Below are 7,475 nucleotides of genomic sequence, written 5' to 3' on the forward strand. Positions count from 1 at the left end.
GCACAGTGGTAAACCTTTCCAAACACAAATCAAGAAGTTGAGCAAGTTTGCTGTGCATTTCATTATTAAAATTGATAAACTTTTAGACTGTAGTTTGAATATGAAATGATAATTTTTTTGAAAACCATACATAATTATTTATGGTGAAAAAATTTAGATTTTGTATATTGTATATTACAAAAAGTTGTAGCTTGAAAAGCCAAGCCAAGAAATTTTATAATTTCTAATTCAAGTTACTGTATGTTATGAATTTAAAGTTATTTAAATCTGTGACTTTTTATGTAACAAGCCTGATACAACAATAGTGACAACGATGTGTTTTTCATCATGTTTAGAGACAGTTTCTGAGTGAGAATATTTAGCAATGACCTTATACAGCACGTCTGTGTTGTTCTAGAGCTTTATGATAAATTTCCAGTATAGTGAAGAGTCCCCAAACATTTTAATGCATTTCTGGCCACTGGCACACTAAGGTATCTATAAGGGATTCTGACACTGTTTATGAAGCTACTTTAAAATAAAGGAATATTTTTGGAGAACCTTCTGAAGGCCATAGCTCTATCCAGACAAATACATAGTCCCACAGAACTTTGTTTATAATTTTAGGAATTTTTGAGACTACTGGAGCTCAACCTTTAGAGATTTACCCTGGTTGGGTCCCCATGTTAAGAACCAAGCTCAGAGATCTAAGACTCAACATTTCAGTGGCAGAGCTGGACTGAAAGCCATATCTTTGCTGTGATTTGAGTGCCGTGTTTTTTTGTGTGTACTCAAACATAAAACATGTTAGTTAGCTTTGAGTCACTGTCACAAAATACCTTAAACAACTTGAAAGGGAAAAGATTATGGCTCATGGTTTCAAAAGCTTCATTCCATGGCTTAGCCCTGTTACTGTAAGACCTGTGGTGAGGCAGTACATCATGGTGGAACTGAATGAGACACGACATCTGCTTACTTTGTGATGGCTGGGAAGGAGGGGGAAATGAGAGTCAGAGAGAAGCTAAAATCCTTTAAGGAACCTCAAATTTCTAGAAAAAGAAGATCAGGCTAAGCCAAAAGCTCATATGAGGGAGGAAATTATGCAGATCAGAGCAGAAAATAACACCCTGGAAACTAAAAAAATAATACAAGGAACCAATGAATTCAAGATTTGGTTCTTTGAAAGATTAAACAAAACTGAAAAACCTTATCAAAAGAAAAATAAACACTCAAATTCACACAATTAGGAATGAAAATGTTGAAATCACAGTGGATCCTACAGAAATACAAAAGATTATCTATCCTACTTTGAAAACTTGTATTCTAATAAGATAGAAAATGTAGATGAAACGGACAGATTCCCAGATACATTTGAATTACCAAAGCTGAATTAGGAAGATATAAAAATCCTTGAAAAACCAATATCAATCAAGGAAATTGAAGATGTAATTAAAAACTTACCAACAAAGAAAAGTCCAGGACTTGATGGATTCACTACTGAATTCTGTAAGAAACTAGGAGAAGACCTAACACCACCATTTCTCAAACTCTCCACCAAAATTGAAAGGGAAACAATACTCTGCAATTTATTCTTGGAAGCAAGCATTACTCTGATACCAAAACCAAAGAAGGATCCTAGTAAGAAACTGAATTACAGGCCAGTTCTCCTATTAAACACAGAAGCATAAATTCTCAATAAGAGTCAGAGTAAGACTTCTACTTACTCCGAAAAAGAAGATTAAAGAAGATGTCAGAAAATAAAAAGATACTCTTGCTCTTGGATAGGAAGAACCAATATAGTGAAAAAAGACCATACTTCCAAAACTTTTATACAGATTTAATGTAGTTCTGATCAAAATTGTAATAGCATACCTCTCAGAACTGGAGAAAACATTTCTGAAATTCATCTGGAACTGGAAAAGACCTAAAATAGCAAAAGTAATTCTGAGTAACATAGGCAAGACAGGGGCATTACAATTCCTGAGTTGCAATTATACTATACTGCTACTGTGATAAAAGCAGTGTGGTACTGACAAATAAATAATTTTTTAAAAGATCTGGAGGTCAATGGAACAGATTATAAGATGCAGAAACAACTCCACTAAGCCACCTTATCTTTGATAAAGGTGCCAAACACATTCACTGGAAGAAAAGTAGCCTCTTTAATAAATAGTGCTGAAAAAAACTGGCTCTGCATATGCTGAAAATTAAAATTGGACCCATGTCTTTCACCATCCACTAAAGTAAATTTGAAATGGATTGAAGTTATAAATATTAAAACAGAAACATTCAATCTGCTGAATACATAAAACTCTTGAAGATACTATGGTAGGCAAAGACCTTGATAAAACCTTGATCACACAGGCACTATCACAAAGAATCAACAACTGGGATCTCATCTTATTAAAAAGCTTTTGTTCAACAAGAGAAAACAACAGAAAAAGAGACAACCAATATGGGGGGAAAAGTTTGTGAGGTGTTCCTCAGACTATAGAGAACATGAAAGATGTTCTGATGTTTTGAGAAACATCAAACCTCCCAAATTTAAAGACTCAATCCAAAATGAGCATCTGAGATGAACATACACTTCTCAGATGAAGAAATACAAACAGCAAATAAATATGTGAAAAACTGTTCAACATGACTGGCCATTTGAGAGATGCAAATTAAAGCAACACAGAGATTCCATCTCATCACAGAAAGAACGGCTATTATCAAGAAATCACCCAATAACAAACACTAGAATTGGAAGTCCTATTTGACCCAGATATTTCTCTTATCAGAATCATTCCAGAAGAATTTAAAACATCATACCACATTGACATATGCATATCCATGTTTATAGCAGCATAATTTGTAATAGCTAGATTTTGGAAACAACACAAATGCCCATTAACTGAGGAATGGATAAAAAAGGTGCGGTCTTTTTATATAATAGAGTACTTCTGTACCATAAAGGAAGATAAACTTAAGACTTTTATAGGTAAAAGGATGCAAGACCATACTTGTAAGTGAAATAAACCAAATGCATATATGTAAACATTCTATTGTTTCCCTAGTATAAGAAGCTGAAAGTGTAAATAAGATCCAATAGGTACAATACATTTGTAAATTGGGAGGAAACATAAAAAAAAAAGAGAAACAAATAAATACAGAAAAGGAAAAGAGCAAAAAATTATATATATATATATATATATATACACATAAACATACACATATTAGTTAAGAATGTTACTATAGTTTAACTACTAATTTCTCTTAGTTCATTGAAAAGAAAGGTTTGCACTCATATTGTTTGGCCAATATCTTGTACTCTGAGTAAATAATTTAAAGATAACAATATATAATATATTAACCACTGTTACCCTCCTACTATCTTGTTTTGAAATCTGGGTTCCTTCACGAACACACATCCAATGAACTCACTTCTTCCCAGTGGGTTCTACTCCCTAAAAGTTCCTCTTCTCTCAATCGCCCCACAGGCATGGACTTTTGTGGGGCATTTCAGAACCAAACCTTAATGACAGAGTTAACGATTCGCAGCTCTTATGAAAGAAACTCTAACCAGGATGTAAATTAATGTACCAGTGTAATAACTACTGCATAGTACACTTAGTGGCTGAAAATAAAACAATCAGAAATAAGCACCGGTATGCTAACGGCAATGGTATACCCTATAACTAAGCACAAATCATCAAAAATAGGTGACTGATGGAAGAGAGAAAGAAGATGGGCAAAGGGAGAAAGAAATAGAAGAGAAAGGAAGATGAGGGAAGAAACGCGTTTTGTGGCACAGAAGTAAATATTAATCTAAAGAGCTAACCTTCTAAGATTACTCCCATTGGTACAATTAAGTGAAAATGTGAAGCTGATATAAAGGTCTGTTGTAAAGTAACCATACAAGGATCAAATGTTATCAAGACCTTTTGCTAGCTATCAAGTGGATCAAGATTAAGGACTCTGCTCAGGAAAGCTGTTGGGGGTTGCTCGAGCCGCTCCCCTAAGATGGCGCCCGTTTCCTGCTTCCGGGTCCCTGTTGCCGCGCAAACAACCCTGCCAAAATGAGTGTCTACCTAGCTACTGGTGACTGTGGCCTATCAGCATGCAACTTCTGCTTCATATTGATTGGTTACTCAGATCCTATATAAGTGTGTGTTTCTGCCCCCAACGGGCAGAAGAGGAAGAAACTTGAGGGTGGCAGATCTTGTCAGATCCAGCTTCGCTGTACACAATAAATATTGAGAGCTGATCCAAACACAGTTACGTCTTTCGTTGCCCGCGACGCCGTATAACTGGTGGCCCGTACGGGGACTAATTTATTCGACCGCTGCGCTCTCTCCAGCCAAGGGACGTGGCGGGCGTGACCTCCATCGCGATCTGCGAGTAACGGAAGATCTGGTCTAATAACAGCGGAGGACCGGGAGCGCCTCTTCTCAACACCCTGGGTCAGCTACGCACGATACAGCAGATAAATACCTAGGTCAGGTGAGTACTGGGTCACCTGGGTCGGGTGGATGCGCCCGATAAGCTCTGAGACGTCTCACACATAGACGCCGCTGTTATATTCTCTAGCTCACTTGCCTTCCTTACTTTCGCTTTCGACGCCATGGGCAACGCTGCCCGTAAACCCCTCGCTGCTTCATTGAGAGTTCTGTTAAAATCCCGAGGCATCCAGATTAGCCAGGATACCGTGTCTCGCTTCCTGGATCACCTCAATGACTTGGCACCTTGGTTCTGGCCTATGGGTTCCCTGACTCTTCCTTCCTGGAAAAAATTGGGCAAGGATTTGTTACGTGCAAAGGAAGGGGGTAATTTGGACCCAATGGTCATGCCCCTATGGGAGCTAGTTAGGACCTGCTTGGTGGATGAGGACGCCCCCAGGCTACACTCAGCCAGACAGACTTTTGCTAGGGCCCGTTCCGAATGTTCTGAGGAGCTAGATCCACCACTTAAACCTGCCCCAGAGCTCTCTGATAGCTCTGAGGACTCGGGGTTGGATTCGGATGACCCAGATGATGTCGCGGCCCTTGACACTAAGGACATTGTTAAAGATACTAAACATGGGCCGAGAAAATCGATGCCTTCCTGTCCCGGGTACACTGACTTATGACAGGAGTTGAGATTCCTTCAGCCCTATGAGGCCTTACAGCCTGCGATTGCCCCCTTGGGGGCATCGTGGCCCACTGCACCGCCGTGGCAGGGGGAGGAGTTACTTCCCGGACTGCCACCCCCACCTGTGACCTGTGGGGGGGCGCTCTTTTCATCAGAGAGTCTGGTCACACCTACCCTTTGACTGTTCCGGTATTCATGCCTTCCCTGTTCAAATAGGGGGCAGAGGAGGAGGGGGATATTACGAACCTTTAGAGATAAAGCAATTAAAGGCTATCAAGGATGCAACCTCAGCTTATGGACCTAATGCCCCCTTTACCATGGCCCTCCTGGAAGCCCTGGCTGGCTTGTTGCTGACACCTGGGGATTGGACACAACTTGCACGCGCTTGAGGAATTCTGCACAGAACAGGCAGCAACTAATAGGGATAATGGACATAGGGAATGGAATAGAGATATGTTACTAGGACGGGGAGCCTTTGAGGAAGATCAGACACAGTTTCCTCGCCCTGTATATGAACAGATTAGCCGTTGTGGTGTTCAGGCCTGGAGACGATTGGTGGGAAAGGGTGAACACACGGGTCACCTTACTAAGATTGTCCAAGGTCAGGGAGAACCATTTTCAGACTTTGTGGCTCGCATGCTTGAGGCAGCAAATAGGATTTTTCCAGACATGGAGGTTGCTCACCCTCTTATAAAGCAGTTAATTTTTGAACAATGCACCAAGGAGTGCCGTGATGTTTTAAGATCCAATAAAAACAAGACCTTGGAGGATTGGACACGATTATGTCGGGAGCTCGGTGGACCAGTAACTAACCACGGGCTTGCCACCGCCATGATAGCCGCGCTCCAGAATGGTAATTATGGGGGTAAACAACTTGGAAAAGGGAATAAAGGTAAAAATCAGGGCGCATGCTTCAATTGCGGCCAATCAGGACACATAAAGAGGAACTGCCCTAATAAGCAGTCGAGGGGGGATAACAACCTTAGTTCAGGGTTGTGCCCAAGATGCCGCAAGGGCAATCACTCCGCAGCAGAATGTCGCTCGATTTTTGATAAAGACGGAAGGAGACTTTCTGGACATCCTGAAGGCCAGTCAAAAAATGGCCAGAGGGGACCTCACCGGCAGGCGGGGTCCCCACAAACTCAAACTTTTCTCCAGTTTCAGCCACAACAACAGCAGGCCCCCCAAACCCTTTCAGGCGGGCAACTCCAGGCTCCCCAGGGTTGGACCTCAGTGCCACCTCCGAGCTCCTATTGACCCCGGAGATGGGAGTTCAGTTGATTGAGCCTTCCTTCCCAGGCCCCCTTCCACCAGACATAGTTGGGCTCTTGTTGGGAAGGTCCTCAGTTGCCCTTCGGGGTCTCACAGTTATTCCAGGGGTCATTGATTCGGACTATATGGGCACAATAAAAATTATGGTTCAAGCTCTGCAGGGCACTATTCTGATCAACAAAGGGGATAAGATAGCTCAGTTGCTAATTTTGCCAAGTCTTCACAAGCACTTCCCCGCGGAAAGACAGACTTGCAGAGATCGGGGTTTCGGCTCCTCTGGCGATGTCTTCGAAGGCCTACACATGACCTTACAGGAACGGCCTATGTTGACTCTAAATGTCAACGAGAAACCTATTAAGGGCCTATTAGATACTGGAGCTGATCGCTCCATTATTTCTCAAAAGGATTGGCCTGGCTCCTGGCCCACAAATGTGGCGGAGCAAAGCCTGCAAGGGCTGGGGTTTGTTCACGCCCCGAAAGTCAGCACCTCACTATTGAATTGGCGAGATGAGGAAGGTCATACTGGCCAATTCCAACCCTTTGTACTCCAATTGCCTGTGTCCCTCTGGGGAAGAGATGTCTTGACAGACATGGGCATTACATTAACCACTTTATATTTCCCAAAGGCCCAGTCCATGCTATTGAAGCAAGGCTACATCCCAGGAAAAGGCTTGGGCATCAATCTACAAGGCAGAGCAACACCACTTCGAGGTGCTCCCAAACAAGATAGAAAGGGCCTGGGTTTTTCCTAGGGGCCACTGAAAGCCTTCTCACACCTGCTCCCATAAAGATTACCTGGAAAACAGACAGCCCCGTATGGGTGCAACAGTGGCCCCTACCAAGGGAGAAGGCAGAAGCAGCTTCAGAATTGATACAGGCGCAACTCCAAGCAGGGCATATTAAACCTTCTACTTCCCCATGGAACACTCCTGTTTTTGTCATTAAGAAAAAATCAGGGAAATGGCGACTTCTTCATGATCTGCGAGCAGTAAATGCTCAGATGCAACCCTTGGGCGCGGTCCAGAGAGGTATGCCCGCTCTCTCAGCATTGCCACAAAATTGGCCGGTCTATGTGACAGACCTTAGGGATTGCTTTTTCTCCATTCCCCTAC

This window comes from Cavia porcellus, unplaced genomic scaffold (assembly GCF_034190915.1).
Source record: "Cavia porcellus strain 051 isolate PalLab524CR breed Dunkin Hartley unplaced genomic scaffold, mCavPor4.1 scaffold_21, whole genome shotgun sequence".
In the NCBI taxonomy this organism is placed as follows: Eukaryota; Metazoa; Chordata; class Mammalia; order Rodentia; family Caviidae; genus Cavia; species Cavia porcellus.